General features: G+C 35.5%; 1 long non-coding RNA gene across 1 annotated transcript; it reads left to right on the forward strand.

Annotated features, from left to right (window-relative positions):
• The first annotated feature begins 3,413 nt into the window (after positions 1–3,413).
• Positions 3,414–11,252, forward strand: LOC145217846 (uncharacterized). The gene is made up of 7 exons (XR_013857507.1): positions 3,414–3,640; positions 4,444–4,518; positions 7,025–7,123; positions 8,857–8,992; positions 9,889–9,991; positions 10,372–10,419; positions 11,189–11,252. It is a non-coding gene; the product is annotated as an uncharacterized LOC145217846 (long non-coding RNA).
• The last annotated feature ends 9,901 nt before the right edge of the window (positions 11,253–21,153 follow it).

The following is a 21,153-nucleotide window of genomic DNA, read 5'->3' on the forward strand; positions in this document are numbered from 1 at the left end:
AAAGTGTGTTGTAAGGTCAAGGGCAGACCACACACTAAGACATTACGATGTAATTTACGATTTCTGTGATTTACCGTACTGGTCCGGATTAAACTGTGCCCTCAACAAGCTGATGATGTAATGATTACATTATTATTTTTCTGCGGTTTTTTAACGAGCTAGTAATGATTTATTGGGCAAGTAGTTTATTGCAAACTGGTTTTCTGTGAAGCTTCTCCGTATTCTAAAAGTATTTTGGCAACGCTGTATTATTTTTTTTGCTAAAATTTGTTGAAGGTATTTTGCATTTTATTCCGACAAACTTGGAAGTTAGAATCACTAAAAGTTTTGTAATTTTAATGAAATGAAAAACTAAGTGTTTGATGTATTTTTATGTTTTTTGATTTGATTTTTATTGTTAGGTTATATATTTTTTAGCACCAGTAATTTAGTATATCGTTTACTCAGAGAATGCCTAAAAAACCTCAAATCAACAGTTTAAAGGCTGAAATTTTTTCCAGAAAGTTTATTTTGTGAGAAGTTTCAATTTTGCATGAGTTGTTACGCTTGCTAGAGGTCTTATTTCTTGACAATCAGTGCCCAAAAGTTTATAAAGTGTTTTATCCTTTGTGTTTTAACTTTGAGACTTGAATGTGTTGCTAAAGTTTGTTGTTTAATAATAAGTACGAGTGTGTATGAAGTGTGACAGTGCTAAATATACAATTTTTATTCTTATGGTTTCCCAAAATAGTTTTAAACCATATTATAAAATTAATAATTGATTTCTTAGAATTCTTATACCTTGTGTTTTTTACTTCTTACAATGCTCTGCAAACAATTATTTAGTTTGAGGGAACGCTGCATTGTAAAAAGTTTGTTGTCTTTAAACTTTTTAAAAGAACTTACAACATTTCCTGGTGGTCTGCACAATTTATTAATGACAACATCTGAGCATCACCAAATTTTGTTTTCAGCTATACCAATTTGAGCAATTTTGTGTAAATTAAAAACTGTAGTGTGTTTAAGTTTGATGTCAGTAACACATATCAGTTAATTGCAAATCGGTAAATTAGAAAATGGCTTAATTGAGATAGTTTGGCATCGCATTTATCGATATCATTTTCATGTTGTAATTAAGAACATTCATTTTACCTTAAGTCGCTTATTGTAGGCATTTTGTTTGTAAATTAACAGAAAGAGTCACTACCAGTATTAGAAGTGTATGAATGGAAAAAGACTTCGAAATATATACTAAATACAAATTTGGAAGTTAAGCAAAAAAGTTAAGATTTTGCAAAGACAATTTTCTGTTGTTAAACTAGATGTATTTTTGTCTGAATTGCATAAAGTAGTAATATTGTAATTTTTTGCTTTCCTCGCAGTCATTCGTGCAGAATTTTGCAGCAATTCTGCTTAATAATGAGAAGCGGGCTGTGGGTCTGGGTACACACACTGTCCGTACTTGCGTAACAGACACTGTTTGCTAACCGACAAGTTTTGTGTGCAGTGCCAATACCGCACAATGATCTCTTGTGTTTTACCGCGGGACCCACTGATTAGTTAATATTTGCCACTGAACACCTGAAGTACAGGATATTTTTAGAGTTGAAGTAACATTTTGATATAGGTGTCCTATGTACGACTTTGCATTTAGGATTTCTCCTGCTGTGAGCAACTAAAGTTATTTCATAGTTGTGAGCTAATTTTTTCCTCCATCATATAAGTTAAAATCTATTTTTAGTGTATACATTTTAATGTATTTTTGGCAGGTTTTAGTGGTTGTTTATGTATCATATAACTTGGAATTTATGCAAGGAAATGTGTAGTAAAATATTTATATATGACATAAAAAATTATAATATATTAAGATTTTGTTTTACAATTATGAGGCGACCATTAAGTTTTACAGTTGAAGAACAAGCTTTCAAAACCATTGTTTACTTGTGGGGTATTGTGGCATTAACAGTTTGGCAAACAAATACTAAAATAGCATTTGAACTTTGCCCTAAATATTCAGCACAAGGATAGCTGGTAGCATTTAAATGAACGTAGCAAGGCTCTTAACTACAAATTTGTTATGCTTGAAATCTGTTTTAGCTAAGATGAATATACTCACTCTGGGATAAGCCCTAAAGTTTTAATGCATTATGCAATAATGCATAATGATTATTGCATATATTCATCATAGCTGATATGGTCAAACTGGCGATCCCCTACTACGAAGCTGACATGTGCAGCATACGAGCCAGGCAACGGTGCTAGTGATTAGACTTTCGGCGGATTCTCCATTGAACCTGTGTAGCTCAGTTGGTAGAGCGCTAGTCCCGGAAAAACTCCTGTCGTGGGTTCGAGTCTTACTGCAGGCTAGATTTTTTTGCCTGTGCCTTGCTATACATGGGAATTCAGTAGAACGCCTTTAAAAGGCCTGGCATACTTAGATTGGTTAGATTAGTACTACAGTGCATAAAACATTGTTATGTTGTAAATCTGCTTCTGGTGCATTTAAAAACTATAATGACAACTAGAATTTTTTGGTCAACTTCTCTTTTCTAAAGGGTCTTGTATGTTTTTTCTCCTGGAAAGTTTGTCCATGCACTTTCGACATGAAATCTTCGGTTGATTTGGATAAAGCTTTCACAGATGGTAGATATAGTAATGTAGATGTGCCATTTGTTTTGTGCCACTCAATAGCCCCACTGGTCCCCGAAAAATTGTATGTTTTATAATCTTTGTATTTTCCCATTTGTTCGAAAGCTAGTAAACAACGTTAAATGTTTGATGGATGTCAATGAAACTTTAACAGCTGGTAGATATAATTACGAAATCGTGTAATTTGTTCGATTTGACTTCAACGGAAGGTGTTATTGCCAAGTTTGTTGGATGGAATTTAGGATTATAATCAAGTATACCAACCCTGTATTGTGATAAACATCTAAAACGTAGAAAATTTGTCCAACTTAAATGTATAATTCTATGTTTGTGTTCAATTATTTTATGTTCACTTTACATGTCACTTGTTCTTGCTGAATAGAATTATTTGTGTAACTGATAGTTGCTGACAATTAGTTGTTCTATGTAGCAGCATGAAGAAGTGTTATTAAACAATAGTATCTGACTTCGCAAAATGTGGCTTGGAGTCCAGTGGCTTACACTAATTTTGCCAGCTTACAATCGAGTAAATGCTGTATATATACATGAATAAGCTGTTGCTGCCAGACATAACATCAATTTTATAGAGCTTGTGTGATAACGAATGATTGTTTAGAAGTATGTTTTTATCTAACTTTTATACCCTTACATTTGAAATTATTCAGGAATATTTTGTACTGAAACAGTTATATATTTATATGAATGCTATTATTAGTTTTTGCAGAATACTGACAGAATATTGTTATTTCAATGTTATGTTAAAATTAGTTGTTTTAACAATTAGATTTAAAAATGATTTTTTTGCAGAATATTGTGAAATCAATTGATAAAAGTTTTTGTTAAAAAATCTGAAACTTCATTGCTTGAATTTTTGTCCAGTATTTCACCAATGACTTCCTTCGCCTAAGGCCTTTCTTTTAAGGATTTAATTGTTGGTCTTCACTATTGTGTGGGCTGTTTATCGTTCATCAAAGTGCTTAAACAGCGACGACACTACGCCGCACTATACACGGTGAGTAGCGATTAACAAAACCTGATTATTATGTCACAAAAATTACCTCTTATGCTTTGTACTATAGCAGGTCGTTAAAATATTGCTGTAATTTTGTGTTAAATAATATTTATGTAGAAAAGGTAAAATTTAACCAGCGTCAATTTATGCCAAAGTTAGAACTGATGTTTATGTTTTTTGTATATTTATATTAGCCTCTTACATTCAGGTTCAGATATATGCATAATGGGAGATTATGCAAAAATGTCCATTTAATTTAAAGGTTTTGAGCAAAAAAAAAAACTTTTAGTTGCATTAAACATAAAGATTAAAGTCTCAATTAATTTACAGTTGCCCGTATATCAGTGATGGTCAAACTTATGACACAAAAAGTTGTTGCCCATATTATATACTGTAACTTTGCAAATTTTTGTTAAGTTAGGTGAAGTTAATGTAATATGTTGTTACAACTCGTGTGAATATAAAGTGAGCAAGGTGATAATGACTTAACCGTGCAATGAGTAGAAAGTACGATGTGTTATACAGCGACAAATTAGGTCGAAAACTGATATTGTGACGAAATAAAACATCCATACAATCACGTGACCAACTAAATGTCACTCGTTATTTATTTGTGACGTCAATACACGATACTTTACAGCATTTTTGATCTGTGTATTTGATAAAAATGAGGGCTCTTTTTGGTTTTCTTGACCAGTTTTATAATAATAAGTTAACTGTGACCCAATAAATAACTTAATCGTTGCAAACCCATGCCCAAACTGTATCTTGCAATAAAACAACTTTGAGTTTTTACTTAACAGGGTGACATTGTTGTGGTAAAATGGAGCCTTGTTTGGTTGTTCGTAAAGAAGATATCAATACTTTAGGAGTGAAAGGTAAGTGGGTAATGACGTAAATCTCTCCGTGTCGAAACACTTCTGTCAATGACCCAAGTTGTATGGTAAACAATACAGTGTTATTCTCACTACTGTTCAGCCCTGTTGCTATTCATTGTCACTCCAGCGGTTGTGATTTGAAATGAAGTGGTTTATGGTTGTAAACGGTAGAGTGCACTTTTTAGCCGTCAAAACAATAGGTCTGTATAAACAATAACCTGACTGTAACAATTTCTAGTGGTTACATAAAAAATGAAAAACCGCCTTTTCAGCTTAATTATGGAATAATAATAACTACAGAATTGTATTCAGTTGAGTTTTCTTGTCTGGGAAAACCATATTTATTAGCCTATACCTTGACATATGTGGAAATGCTTGGGAGACCGGCTTGACAGTATGGCACATATAGGAGTGTGCCATGATTGCTGGTCTCATGAACACTACATAGCTGGTCCAGTTTTGATTTTGCCATCATCTTAGCTTATTATGGGCCCCTGTCCCTAAAGTCAAAAACATGTGTTTGGTACAACCAGAGTGAAAATTTGCACACATGTTAGTTAGTTTTCCAAATTTGATCTTCCCAAAGTTTGACCTTAAATGGAGTTTACCCACAGGTTCCCAAACATAAAAATTAAAAATTGCTGTGCTTACTAAAAACCTTTTTAAGTTTGGGTTGATGCTTTGTACTAATTTGTCCTCAAGAATATTAAAATCATCGCAACTTCTTTGAACCCTAACAAGTTTCATGTGGGAATCTATTCGATTTTGCTTGACAACAATCATAAAAAAACAATCATATGTGTAGATTAAATGAAGTGTATAATAAATTGGTAAATATGGTATAGAATATATCAAATGAAAAATATTTTGGAAAGATACCTTTCTAGTTATTTATGGGTCCCCTTCCCTGAAGGGGACACATATTGTTTTTGTCCGTATTTTTTTTTCTTTTTTCTTTTTTTCTTTTTTTTTTTTTCTTTTTTCTGTCTAACGCTGGCTTGTGAGACGCGTTTGGTCAAGAAAGAGTGCTCCAAATTTATTTAAATTTACAGAGATGGTAGTTAATAATCCAAATTTGATCCTCCTGAATTTTGACCCCGATTGACCCAGCAGTTCACCCACAGGCCCCCAAAACGTAAATTTTTTGAAACGCCTGTACTGACTTAAGTACAGAATCTAGGAGTTTCATGCTTTGTTGTTTGGTGCAATGTAAAGTTTTTAAAAAAATTTTTTATCTTTTTTCGGATTCACCCATTTTTTACCCTTTAAACCCTGAAATAAACGGTTTTAGTTTTAAGGCAGAAATACATGCCCTATGGTGCAGAAATATTTGAAAAAGTTAACAATTGTTTAAGCAGGATATTCGTTTAGTATTTAAAATTTTGCCAGTTACCTTTACAATCCATAATATGTGTACGCTATCAGTCAGATATAAGTCCCAAGGGAGGAATTCACTGGTTTACGATTAAGGCGGCAGAGTGGGAGTGATCAGCTTGACGTCTGGACAGACGTTTTACGAGACAGTCGTTTCGGTGATTAGTAATCAGTTTTCTTTTGTGTACAGCAATGCTGTGTCGTTTTATTAAGTTATCACGCGCATTTTCAGTTTTGGCGCAGGTTTTACACCTAAGACGCAATTCGAACTCGATAAACGTACTTCAGTTTCGTTTATGTCATGCAAAACATCATTGATCAACATAAATATGAAATTTAATAAACTTTTTCGAACGCCGCAATAAATGATCATTAAATTCTCGTTGTCAGCTTTGCTATCTCATAACCATGGGTCACTAAAGGTCAACTAGTAGGCATTACAACACCGTTACGAATTTTTCGTGATAAATGTTTTTTTAAATGTTCGTTGTCAGGTCGGCCGCGGCATGACCACGGGTTATTTAAGGTCAACTAGTAGGTATTACTAACACGAACTTTCTTTCGTCATGACGTAGCGTTTTTTGCAACAAATTTCTAAATCAATGCTCAAGGCATGTATAAATTAGGTTAAACGGTGTTGTTGAACAGTGCTATTGAAAACGGTGTCAACAGGTCAAACAGTCGTTTGGCGTGTGCACCCTGAGACAATCATATGTGTAGATCAAATGATGTGTATAGTAAATTGATAAATATCGTATAGAATATATAAAATGGAAGTATATCAGAAAGCCACTCTTCTAGTTTTTCTGTTGTTTTTTTGTTTGCAATGAAAGTATATTGTTTAAACCAGGGCTTCCCAAACTGGGGGTCGTGTAACAAACTTAAGGGGTGGCAGAGAGCTATATCAGTTTTACACAAGTACTCCATACTATACTATTTTAAGTTTTAGCCATTTAATTCGAAAAACAGTTGTTCAAACCAGTACAATATCGCAAAATGTTATTATTGACAGTGATTCTATGTAAATAAATAGGTCAATGACACCAACTTTGGCTCTGCGGACAACTTTTTTGTTTAAAATGGAGGTATACTGTTTGAGCCAATAAATTGACAACAATCCTTTCTTGTTTAGCTGATGATGATGTTGACCTGGAAACGCTGATGCAGCAAATCGACTGCGGAAATGACGAGTCATCAACGACGGACATGAGCAGCTCATCGGGAGGGGGAGGTTTGCTACAATGCTTCATAAACCACTGCTTCAAAAAAAACTGAATTAAAAAGTAGCTCAGTATAAACCTGTGGTTCTTAACCTTTGGTTGGTTACAATGTTGCAAAGAAAACTGGATTAAAAAGTAGCTCAATACAAACCTGCAGTGTTCAACGTCCTGTAGGCCACAATCTGACCTGCCAAGCTATTTAGTGTGGCCCTAAACCAATGCTTCAAAGAAAACTGACTTAAAAAGTAGCTCGGTATAAACCAGTGGTTCTTGCCCTTTTTTACTTTGTGACTGCCTTTGGAGTTTTCATACAATGCATTTGCAAACACATATAAGTGCACCAAACATTTTCTATCAAATGTGTCTATAACAGTTCAGCTTTGTGCTGTACAGAAAACTCTTAAAATTGTGGTTATGGCTCATGTCACCAAAGACCTTTCAATATTTTGTGCTTTTTTATGTACGAAAGCCAAAAACCACAATCGTAGAAGTCTGCAACTGCAAATGCTGTTGCACAAACTGTTATTATAGTGCTTGGTGACCCCAGGTTGAGAAGCCGTGGTCTAAACTGACAGAAAGGCTTGTGAGCAATAAACAAACATTTTATCCACCGGGTTGCATATTCCCACCTAACTGTTGTAATATTATTTCAATTATTCTTATAATGTAAGAACTTGTATTTTTTCTAAGGTTTCACCCACCAATGTGAAGGCTATTAACAGAGCAATATTATGCAAAGCATGTTGTTACTTATATGTACTTAACAATGTACTTAATACTGCGTAAAAGCCTTTCTCCCAAGCAACACAATATTTACTTTGACTTGTTTGTGACAAGCCAAACAGTAGAATCACTGGAAAACATTTGTTTTTGCGTTTATATTTTTGTCTAGAATAAATAACTTTGAGTTTCTGGTTTGCATGAAAAAGTTTTACAAATTATGTTTAAAACCTGATTTATTTATGTTTGCTTGCAAATTTTTAAGTTCTGTCCTGTTGATTTTGTCATAATTATGAACTTTGTGTTTAGGCCTGTTGAAAATAGCTTGGTAGCTAAAAATATGTGAGGATTAATGCTCTACAGCAGTGGTTCTCAACTAGTGGTCCATGATAACTTATTGGGTGGTCCACGTACACTAAATTTAAGTGATGAACTAGAGATGATTGCATGTTACATATTAAAAGAATATTAAAATGTTTGCTGTTAATAATTGTATTTCACTTCTTAAAAATTAGTTTCAAACAATTATGTTTCAAGCCTGTATGCGTACTTCAAACTTGCTCAAAAATGGAATGGTCCACAATATTATTTTTACTGGGCCGATGGTCCGTGGCCTGTAACGAGTTAAGAACCACTGTCCTACAGCCAACTAGTAACATTTGATATTGCGCCTGTTGTAACATTTTTTTCATTTTTTATTTTATTTTATGTTTATGAATATGTAGATTGCTTGAAAAAGTAAATTGTGTTTTATCTGGATTAATTTGTATCTGCTATGAATGCTTCAGGGCTGATACCAGTTATGAATAAAAAAGTTGCAAAGTTGTGGCAAAATTGTCCATATTTTTTTATTTCTAACCATTAGTGTTTTTTTTTCAACCAATTATTTTTTATTTTCTGTAAAGTTACAGTTAAAAGTAAATTGTGTTTATTTGGATTTATTTGGTTCTGCATAGAATACTTCAGGGCTGATCCAAAGTTACAGTTATGCTGGTGTTATTTTACCGCAAGTTTGTGTTTTTAGATACTCATGTCCTGCACGCCAGCAATGAATCAATAGCTAGCGAAGAAGAATCCCACACGTGGAGCGATGGGAGTTTATCTGTTCACATTGTTTGGTCTGAGGAGTGAATGTCTGGTCTTTGTCACTTGTCAGTTTGGTATGTATACTTCCCTGTGTCTGTTGTCACTTTTCACTGCCATTTTATGTTGTTATGTCAGCTGAAAAGCTCAATTATATAACTATATGAATATATACAAGTGGAGAATTTGGTCTATATATGATGCATGTGACATGTAAATAGCAAAACATTTAAAAAAAAAACCTTCAAAAAAGACTTTAAAATAGCAAAAATCTTTAAAAAATCAACAATAGTATATAACCAAAACATTACAAATAGTATTAAACGATATATATATATTTATTGTCTTTGGAAATAAATAAATTTGAGTTTTTTGTTTTACGAACATAAATGGTCTGTTGTAAAGAGGTACCAAAAATATGTTAAACTTCAATTTCTTGAGCATGTTATAAATAAACTTAGATGTACAAAAAATGGGCAAGTAAATTGAGTCTTTAACAAATTCTCTTTTAACAAACGCTCAGTTGTAAAGAGTTACCAAAAACTGAATTAAAAATTCTCAATTACAAACCTAACAGCAGATTGAACAGTCAATTAATGGAGCACGCAAAAGCTTTGAGATAAAGTACAAAAAAAATTGCCTTTGCAAATGTTGTTTGGCCTTTGTTGTCTATTTGAAATTACCAAACATAACATAAATCACAGAGTTTATGGAGCTTTTCCGGCAAATGTATTTTTATTCTGACGATTTCATGTTGTGAAATGCTTGCGTTTGGTTCTTCTCTTCTTTGTTTATCGTGCACTGTACTAGTCGCATTTAGTGTTATTTACCCTAATCAAAGCGACCTGTATAGGAAGTTGAAATGTCAGAATAAAAATACATTTGCCAGAAGAGCTTTATTAACTTAATATTATCATGGCAGCAAAATAGCCAACCAATGTCACTTGCGGCAACAAAATGTTTTATTTTGTAGAAAATTATTTGGTTCTCATTCTGATCTTGCATCATCTGCACCTCAACCTTCATCACCGCTCTCGATTGCCGCTTCGTCACACCAAAGTTATTCAAAACGAAAGGTAAACACACAAATACAGACTGTTTGTGCAGTGCAGTGCTTTTCAAACCTGTTTTGTTCCAGCTAAATTATTTGTCAATCAGTTCTATCACAAAAGTCATATTTTTCAGCCGGTTCTGTTACAATAAATCCAATAACAGTAACCAGTAATGCTAACTGGTTCGCTGATCTTATAAAATTTCGTGAGACGGTTCTATAGAACCGGTGCTAACCGGCTGAATCCCACCACTAAATATAAACCTGTTTGCTAAAGAAAACTGGGTTCATTTCCCCCCCTTTTACTAAAAGAAATAAATTCAAATTTAAAAAAAATATTTGCGTGTATGTAAACAACATGATCTAGGCATTTCTCATTTAATAACTTTAATCTTTTGCCAACAGAATGAACGAACATTGTCTTGCAAAATGCAAAGAAATGGAACGAAACAGGTAAAAATAAAAAGCTATTAAAAAGTGTGATGTATACATGCATAAATTTATCATGAAATGTTGGGTTTTTTAGTATTGACAGTATTGACACATTTAAAGTATTGACAAAAGTATGTAAAGTATTTACATTTTTAGTTAACAATAATTTTTTTTGTAAAAGTTCGATATTTAGCTCAAAGTGTGTAGAAAAATTTTGCTGTTTAATCAGCCCAGCATTGTCTCCTAATTGTGACATCATAAACAAGCGGCAAGTAATAAAAAAATAAAAAATAAGTTTAAACAATAACTAAGATTTTAGGTAAACCTTTTCCATCCTGAAAAACCGTAAACAGACATTATTATTATTGAGTTATGGGAAAAATACTTATTCTGCATACTGTTATCCTTAAATGAGTTTAAAAATTACAATTTAGCAGCTGTATCTGTTAAGGGATTATATCCAAAAAGAACTTGTTATTAAAAACATGCAAATTATTCAAAAATATCAGTTTATGAGACTTAAGCATAGGGAACAGATGGTAGATCCATTGTAGTGCAAAACTTGTAGTAAAATATGCATTTACCGTCCACTATGAAAATTAAACTTTATAGGAAGGCAGATTAAAGACGCACTAACCCAGTAGAAGCATTTGGAGATTTTAGAATTTTTCTGTCTCAAACTTTGTCATGTCAACATTTGTGAACATTTTGTAAACTAGCTGACTTATGACCCAGCTACAAATGTATGAATAGAGTTACAGTAGGTTTTGTAAAAGTGTGCTTGTTTCAGGTGCAAAATATCTGTACATTATTGCTGTCAATGGCATTCGTGGTCGTTTAAATCGTCTACCGGCTGCCTGCGTTGGTGATGTCGTACTTGCAACTGTGAAAAAGGGTAAACCGGAACTAAGGAAAAAAGGTAAAAGCAAGTTTAACTATTCTGTTTTCTTGTAACTTGGGTTTAAACAAAAACTGTTGGTTCAAATGAGTCTGTATTTTTTTTTCATAAGTTCACGCCTACATTGTCTTACTACAAATAAGCTATTGCTGCCAGGCACAGTATCAAGTTTATAGAGCTTTTCTGGCAAATGTATTTTTATTCCGACGTTTGGACGTCCTATACAGGTAGTCTTCATCAGGGTAAGCACTGAATGCGACTAGTTATTCACCCTGATGAAGACGACCTTCATAGGACGTCGAAACGTTGGAATAAAAATACATTTGCCAGAAGAGCTCCATAAACTTGTTAGTCTTACTATATATACCATGAATTGTAATACTTAGGTCAAAATAATTTTCTGGATAAGGTTGAAAATTTATTGGTGTCGCTGAAAGTAAGTTGCAAATAAACAATAGCTTTAGGATATCCAGGTTTTAATAAAACTACTTTTTGTCTAACAGTTCACCCTGCAGTTCTCATACGACAATCGAAGCCGATACACCGGAAAAATGGGCAGCATGTATATTTCGAGGATAATGCAGGGGTGATAGTTAATGTCAAGGGCGAAATGAAAGGTAATTTCTTCCATATGTATTTTAGTAAGTTTAAGGCATCATGTGCAACCCAGTAAAACCTGCTGGAATAAACTGTACTGATTTTAATTCACTAGGTTTTACTGAATTGAAATCTTAAACTTACCCAACACCATTAATATTTTGTGATGGTTATTTTCATGCATACATTCTTTAAAAATCCAGGTTGCCAACTGTAAAGTTACATCTAAATTCTACAGCATTTGACAACATGTTTTTTGGGGGCTTCATTGTGCAGTTAGATAGTACTGTAAAGAATTATGTTACACAGTAATACAACAGCAACATTTTGGGGCTTGAGCAAAATTTTGGTGCCATATGTTAAAGTAAACAAGTTTGCCACAAACAAAAGTGTTTTAGCTATGATGATTCATTTTACCATCTTTCGGGACTGAATACCCTGATGCCAAGACTTAAATCTGAGCAGAACCTAACTGTCCAAAGCATGCTGTATTCCTATCATATGTTTGTGCACTTTAGCATAAAATCCATTTATTTCAATTTCACACATGGTAGATATGGTTATGCGACACCAATTTGTTTGACATAATAGTTGCTACAATGATAAGTTTAATGTGTTTGCAATTTTCAAGACTCATGACTTTGGTGATTGTGGTTTTATTTGCTCTCATTAGCAAAAGGAATAAAAATACCTTCAGAGCAGGGCTTCTTGTTGTAACTTTGTTAAATAAACCAGTTTTTTTTTTCTGTTTTTTTTTTAAATGTGTAACAATGACAATGCGATGAAGTGACAATGCAAATAAGTTTGACTTGACTCTTGCCACTTGATATTAAAAACATACTTTTGCATCCTCAGGTTCAGCTATCACTGGTCCTGTGGCAAAAGAATGTGCCGACTGTTGGCCGAGGATCGCCTCAAATGCCAGTTCGATTGCGTAAAACATGAAAAAAATCCTGCAAAATATTTATTGTGCTTTCAACTGTCTCTAAGTGCTTTGAAATGTTCTCAAAGTTGTCGGTTCGAATCCCACACTGGCCGATTTAAGTTTGTTAATTGCTAAACGTGGTTGTGAGGGGTTTGCAGCAAATCTACCAGCTTTCATGCAGTTACTTTGTGCAACAATCCTTTTGAATTGCGTAGGGTAACCTAAATTGGTGTAATACCGGAAAAAGCGCTATGGTTGACTGCACAAAGTGGGTTTGTGAAAACGTATGTTGAGTATACAAAGTCGTGAAAGTATTAATACAACCGGCGGTGGGCGGTAGAGACACTCAAAAAATGCAAATCACTTTATTAGTTCTACCTAACTTAACCAACTGTTCTCTTTTCACAACTATCGATCGCCTACCGATCGTTTTTTCTAAATATCAAGCAGCTCAAACCTGCGCAAAAACAGTTGTGTGATCGCTGTGTACAAGTTTCTAAACAGCTTACATTACCTAATCGTGGCTACTGTTGTATAGAGACAAGATTGGTTAATTTTAGATGTTTTGATCAATTTAATTGCTCGGTTGTGTACCTGATTTCATTTATTTAACGAGTTTGGTTTCGCATTTTATAAAGGTTCGGGCCGCAACTGAAACTTCGCCAAAACGGTATTTTCGAAAAACGCACAATGTATGACCAGTGCCGGATTAGGGGTCTGCTGGCCTGTAGGCACATTTTGTAAGTGGCCCGAAAATCAGGGTTGCCAACTAAAAAATTGGACTGATATAACATAAAATTATTCACCACAGCAAATTTAATGCATACGCCACAGACTTAAATACTGCTGAAACACTAACTAGACTACACGTGTGAAAACAAAGGAAACCGTGAAAGCAGGCCATACATGGTTGGCAGTTATTTCGTAACAATGGACGTATGGTGCAATGGCAACAACGGCGGGAAAAGTTTTTGCTTTGACGCAGTAAGCAAGTAGTGGGGGATTGCGGCAGACTGTGGCCGCGGGCCACATTATCATATAAGACCTGAAACTGTCTGCGGGCCGTATGTTGCCCGCCCCTGCTCTAAGTCATACCCAGCTAACAAAATCATCTTGATTCAACGTTAACAACGCCACGTTTGTTTCGTTGCATCAAACGGGTGGCAACATGTTTCAATTCGTATTTTTTTAACGATTTTTGCAAGGTTTAATTCATCTGGAAAAACCTATTATAGTAAATACTTATTAGTTTAGAAAGTAATTATTGTGAAAACATAACTAAATTTCTACAGATTTTAAAGTGGCCTGGATTTTTAACTGGCCTGTAGACACGTGCCTACTTTGCCTAATGGTTAATCCGGCACAGTGTATGACTGAATATGAAACGTGAAGTTTCATTAAATGTTCAGCTTGTAATGTTTTTGTGGCCTGTGTACCATAGAATCTATGGTATAGATTGAGCGCTGTAATTCTTAGGGTGTCAGTTTTTCCTGGCTTGCATCTAATGTGTTACTGGTGTCGTTTTACAAGCGCAGGAAATAACACGTCATTCAGCTCATATGGTAAGCCTTGTCACGCATGATGGAATATTATAAGTTTTTCGGCGTATGACGTACCGGTGCTTTGCGCTCATGACAAATGGTATTTTCCAATGCTTGCTTAAAAGTGTTATTTTGCCTGCGGAAAAATGATGCTTAAATAAAGATTGCGCGCTCATTACAAAATATCCAGTTGATCGCTTGCGTATTTTCCAATGCTTAAAAAGCTGTTTAATGCCTGCGGAAGGACAAGCCTTGCGCGTGTAGCAAATTACCCAGAGAGTGGTATGCTGTGTATTTTCCATGCTTACGTAAGACCGGTGTTCAATTGCTTGGCCATTTTGCAATCATCGTCTTTAACAAACAGGTATTTTTTGAAACTTAACCGAAAACGGTTCCAAAAAATCATCTAAACGTACGAATGCTTTTTGTTTCAAGTCATAGTGTGTTGTACTTGCACTTTGCACAGATAAAGCGGGTTTTCTGACGAGAATAGTTTAGTCAACCACAGCGCTCTCTACACTGAGTTGTAAGTCGGCCCGGGTTCTGGCTTAGGTATCGGGCTGATTCGGGCCGGAACTTACACTCTGTCAGTATTTTTTCGAATAAAAAGTGCCTCAAGGAACCAGTTGCTAGACCTGACCTACTGTTAAAAGGCCTTAAAACGCCTTGTTGCAGACAATTGTCTAATGTGTTTGTTGTTTATGTCTTTCCTATGGCTCCAATGTATAGGCATGTCAATCAAACGTTCGGGCCTAAACGGGCTTTTCAAAAAAGGTTCGGGTTCGGGTCGGGTTTTGGCTTCAAATTTCAGGCCCGTTTAAAACTCTCTTTCTACTTGCACGACTTTGCAAGCTTAAAGCAGATTTTTAATAATATTCGTGCGATTAACAACAGCGCTTGTTACATGCACGACTTTGCCGGTTTGAAGCGGGTTTCCTAACAAGATACATGCAATTAACAACAGCGATTGTAACATGCACGACTTTGCAAGCTTAAAGCGGATTTTTTAATGAGCTTCGTGTATTTAATCACAGCGCTTGTTACATGCACGACTTTGCGAGCTCAACGTAAGTTTATACGCAAGCTGTTTGTATCCGAAACATACAATATACTTGTTAGTGTAACGAACCAATTAGTTGTTTTGCAATTAAAACATACGTACAGTTTATGGCGAAAACTGGCGTTCGTCATTTGATTTCAGAAAACAAGCCGGATGACACCGGTGTGTAAGATCGAAAGATAGAAGGCAGGGCTACGTTTAACCTGTCGTTTCCGTTTCAGTGCCTGTAAATATTCTGCGAAATTGCGGTTTATTCAGATTGCAAGTGGGTTTAGTTAAGTTCGCAGTGTAAAGTAGCTCGGGAGATTTTTAGTCTAACAGAATTGTGTCTAGGTTTATTTATATCAGGTTTCGTTTTGTGATGTTTTGCTTCTTATATTTAATTCATTGCAACATCAATTGGATAAAATTAGTCATAATCAAACGTTTTAGTCCAGCGTTGGGCAATTAATTTTAGTAAGAGACCACATAAGAAAACGGGTTCGGGCTTAGTTTTTTACGCTTTGTGTCAGTATTTTTTAAATAAATTTAACTAGCTAAGTTGTTAGTTGTTGGACCGGACCTAATGTCAAACAGCCCTAAATCGCCTTGTTCAAGACCAATTGTCTATTGTGTCTATTGTCTTGTCTTAATTAGTGACCACTGCTTTTCAGAATAAGAATATTCTGTAATACCATGGTTTCTGGTATGCCATGGTTTTCGTGTTCTAAATTTCCGGTGCGTGTCACTGTTTTTGTGTTCTAACTTAGGGGTGTCACGAGTTTTATGTTTTGCACTTCTGGGCCACCGTACAAAGACAACGCAATAATAAATCAATTGACACATAATGGTACAGAGTATTACACGTACTGGTTTGCTGCACGTGGCTGTGTTAATTATTAGATTTGTATTAATGACAAATTTAATTTCGACATAGTTATGAGTGTATTTTCCATGCTTACATAAGACCGGTGATTTAATGCCTAGCCATTTTGCAATCATCGTCTTTAACAAAAAGTTACCTGGCGGGTTCTTTCGGCATTTTTCAAGTCTATTATTGTCTAACATGTTTGCTCACTATGTCTATCCTTAGGAATCAATGTGTAATCAAACGGGACGGGTTTTGGGCTTAAATTTCAGGCCCGTTTAAAACTATGTTTCTGCATGCACGACTTTGCAAGCTTAAAGCAGATTTCCTAATAAGATTCGTGCAGTTAACAGCGCTTGTTGCATGCATGACTGTTGCGTCAAACCAACATGGTTGTTTACAACAATCATTCATCGGTATCCTACCGGTCTGTACTTCAACGTTATGTAATTCGCCCTCAGGCCATCAGGTCAGTTAACTCACCATGCTGAGCGTGGAGGAGAAATTTAAACTTGTACCTGCAAAATGTACTCATGAAATTATAACTCGAAGCTACAAACTACGCATGGTATTTGATGTTTATGGTTGCCAATGTAAAAATAAGCCTCCATACCCTTGTAATTCACCCAGCGAGTTCCAAGTCCTGCAAAGTTGTCAACTTGCTTTTCATGCTCAAGTTGGAATGAAACAGACTTGATTCGGGCTTGACTTCATACTCGGCCAACTTTGTTTCGTAATTTCACCATAAATACAATTTTCCGCCCTACTTCATTTATTATGATGTAATCCGCCCTTATATGGGCAATTCATCACTAATGCGGTTAAACCATTTGGTCTTTAACTGTCTGGATCATGTTTTCAGAGCACTGTTTATCATAACGTAAAATACAGTGCATTCAACGTGACTGTTTTATAGAGACAAGATTGGTTAATTTATGATGTTTTGATAATAATAATTGCTCGGTTGTGAAACTGATTTCATTTATTTAACGAGTTTGATTTTGAATTTAAAAGGGGTCTGGCCGAAACCGAAACATCGCCAAAACGGCATTTTCGACCGGAAATATCACAACTTTGGTACAACACTAGGTTTCAATGCTCAGTGGACTGTGCAAAAAACGCTTGTTACATACCACAGCTCGACCAATCAGATCGTCACATTTGATCATGTGACGTTATTCGACAAACGACCAACGTATGACTGAATATGAAATGTGAAGTTTCATAAAATGTTCAGCTTGTAATGTTTTCGTGGCCTGAGCACAGTAAATGCCCTTGAACGCCGTAATTCTTAGGGTGGCAGTTTTGCCTTTTTTGCGGTGTCGTTTTGCAAGCGCAGGAAATAACCCGTCATTCAGCTCATATGGGAAGCCTTGTCACGCATGATGGAATATAGTGACGCGTTGCTATAAACGAGCGTGACGTCACAATGCCTGTTGACGTGGATCTGCCATTAATAATTTTTGCACCTAGCTATTGTTATGTACCTCAGCTTAGCCAATCAGGTTGTCGTGTTTGATCACGTGACTTATAATGTACAATCAAATTCCAGTTGATAAATTTGTTTAGTCTGTGAGATGCAATTGATAGAGCTACTAACACAGTAACCCAAATGACAACCTCGGGAGATTCGCATTAATAAACGGGGCGTGAAGGGCGGATTTTTTTATTTAGCGTCTATAAATGGGTTGGGTTGGGATGTAAGTTTTTACATTTTTTACATTAGTAACTAATTGTTTGGGTTAGTTTTATTAAATTTTAAATGCTAGTACCTTACCCCGACCCTAGTAGCCCTAACCGTGAGTATTTTTGGAGATATAAACAATCGACTTTTGGTTGTCATTTGAGTTATGGTGTTAGTAGCTCTACAGATGCAATTGCATGCATCGTAGGAATTTACCACTAAGATCTCAGGACTCAAAATTTCAGGAAAAATATCGCTTTTCAAAACTTGATTGTGTTTTGATGTGTGATGCGATTCAAGTAAACGACAACATTATATTTTGTGCAGTGCGCCGTTGTAATTGCAAGTGATTGATTCTAGTTGCTGTTTCCATTAGCTTTTCGGCATATGATGTACCGGTTCAGTCAGCGTGCTTGTTGTGTAAACTGCAAGACCAGCGGAAGAATGCCTCGCGCTCATGACAAATTGTATTTTTTAATCCTTGTATATAGGTGTTCTAAAAAATTATGTCTGCGGAAGGATGATGCTTTAATAAAGACCCTGCGCTCATAATAAATCACCCAGTTGGATTCTCGTATATTTTCCCATGCTTACCTAAAAAAGTTTTTCTAATGCCTGCGAAAGGACGAACTTTGTGTTTTTACAAAATTTCCCAGAGAGTTGTATGCTGTGTATTTTCCATGCTTACGTAAAAGCGGTGTTCAATTGCTTGGCCATTTTGCAATCATCGTCTTTAACAAAAAGTTACCTTGGCATTTTTCCAAACTTAAATAAAAACGGTCCTCAAAAAACGGGTTCGGGCTTAAGTTTCTTCAAACAACTGGCTTGATTCGGGCCTGACTTTACACTCTGTGTCGGTATTTTTTCGATTAAAAAGTATCTAGACTTGACCAACTGTTAAACGGCCCCAAAACGGCTTGTTGCAGACCAATTATCTATTATTGTCTAATGTGTTTGTTATCGCTATTTTTCCTGAGGCTTCAATGTATTGGCCTGACAATCAAACTTTCGGGCCTAAACGGTCTTCTCAAAAACGATTTGGGTTCGGTTCGGGTTTTGGCTTAAATTTCAGGCCCGTTTAAAACTTTGTTTCTACATGCACGACTTTGCAAGCTTGAAGCAGATTTCCTAATAATATTCGTGCGATTAACAACAGCGCTTGTTACATTCACGACTTTTCCGGTTTAAAACGGGTTTCCTAACAATATTCATGCAATTAACAACAGCGCTTGTTACATGCACGACTTTGCAAGTTTAACGTTAGTTTATACGCAAGCTGTTTATATCCGAAACTTACACTATACTTGTTAGTGTAAAGCAGCGGTTCCCAAACTGGGGTCCGCCGTCCTTTAGGGGTCCGTGAAATAAGATTTTAAGATTAAATCAAAGTAGAATTGAGAATCGACTGTCTCCATTGCTAAACAATGGCCTTTATTGCATGACAACTATCAAAAATGCAATTGTTCGCGCACAATCGTAATGTTTTTTGTCCTGTTTGTGATGTCTTTGGATGATTGTTATGCGCAATTTTGCATTACTGGCTAAAATTCTGCAATCAACTTTCGTTTTTATGAAATACACATTTAGGCTTAAGGACCGCGAGCCCTCGAAATAATGGCAAAGGGACCGTTTTGAAAAAAATATGAAAAAGTTTGATAACCACTGGTGTAAAGAAACATTTAGTTGTTTTGCAATTAAAACATGCTTACAATTTGTGGCGAAAACTGGCGTTCGTCATTTGAATTCAGAAAACAAGCTGGATGACACCGGTGTGTAAGATCGCAAGATAGAAGGCAGTGCTATGTATGACCTGTCGTTTCCGACTATAAATATTCTGCCAAATAGCGGTTTATTCAGATTGCAAGTGGGTTTGGTTAAGTTCGCAGTGTAAAGTAGCTCGGAAGATTTTTGGTCTAACAGAATTGTGACAAGTTTGTTTATATCAGATTTTAAAATATATTTCATTTTGTGATGTTTCGCTTTTTATATTTAATTTATTGCAAGATCAATTGGATAAAATCAGGCATAATCGTTTTAGTCCAGGAGTGAGCAAACTATTTATCTCTAAAACGTCTTGTTCAATACAAATTGTCTATTGTGTTTGTTGTGTTGGTCTTTCCTGAGGAATGTATAGGCCTAAACAGGCTTTTCAAAAACGATTTGGGTTCGGGCTTGTTCTTTCGGGCCGGGTTTGGCTCCAATATTAGGTTCGTTTACAACTTTTGGCCGAACCAACAATAATTTGAACCTAATTCTGCCCAGTATTATTTTTTTTGTATTGTAAATACCATTGAATTATATATTTTAATTAGCGACTACTGGTTTTCAGAAGAATAAGAATATTCTGTAATGCCATGGTTTTTGTTTTCTATATTTAGGGTGCGTGCCACTGTTTTCGTGTTCTGACTTGGGTGTGTCACGGGTTTTTTGCTCTTCTGTGCCACCGTACAAAGGCAACGAAACACAAAATCACTTGAAACGTAATGGTACAACGTTTTAAATGTACTGGTTTGCGCTACGTGGCTGTGTTAATTATAAGATTTGTATTAATGCCAAATTTAATTTCGACATAGTTATGAGTCTATTTTCCATGCTTACATAAGACCGGTGATTTAATGCCTAGACATTTTGCAATCATCGTCTTTAACAAAAAGTTACCTGGCGGGTTCTTTCGGCATTTTTCAAGTCTATTATTGTCTAACATGTTTGCTCACTTTGTCTATCCTTAGGAATCAATGTGTAATCAAACGGAACGGGTTTTGGGCTTAAATTTCAGGCCCGTTTAAAACTCTGTTTCTGCATGCACGACTTTGCAAGCTTGAAGCAGATTTGCTAATAATATTCGTGCAATTAAGAACAGCGCTTGTTACATGCACGACTTTGCCGGTTTCCTAACGAGCTTCGTGCAGTTAATCACAGCGATTGTTGCATGCACGACTTTGCGAGCTCAACGTAAGTTTATACGCAAGCTGTTTATATCCGAAACTTACAATATACTTGTTAGTGTAAAGAACCATTTAGTTGCGTACAGGTTGTGGCGAAAACTGGCGTTCGTCATTCGATTTCAGAAAACATTGAAAGTGGGTTTAGTTAAGTTCGCAGTGTAAAGTAGCTCAGGAGATATTTAGTCTAACAGAATTGCGTCTAGATTTATTGATCAGATTCTTAAACAGGTTTCGTTTTGTGATGTTTCGCTTCTTATA

The sequence above is a fragment of the Phallusia mammillata genome, chromosome 3 (assembly GCF_965637545.1).
Source record: "Phallusia mammillata chromosome 3, kaPhaMamm4.hap1.1, whole genome shotgun sequence".
Taxonomy (NCBI): Eukaryota; Metazoa; Chordata; class Ascidiacea; order Phlebobranchia; family Ascidiidae; genus Phallusia; species Phallusia mammillata.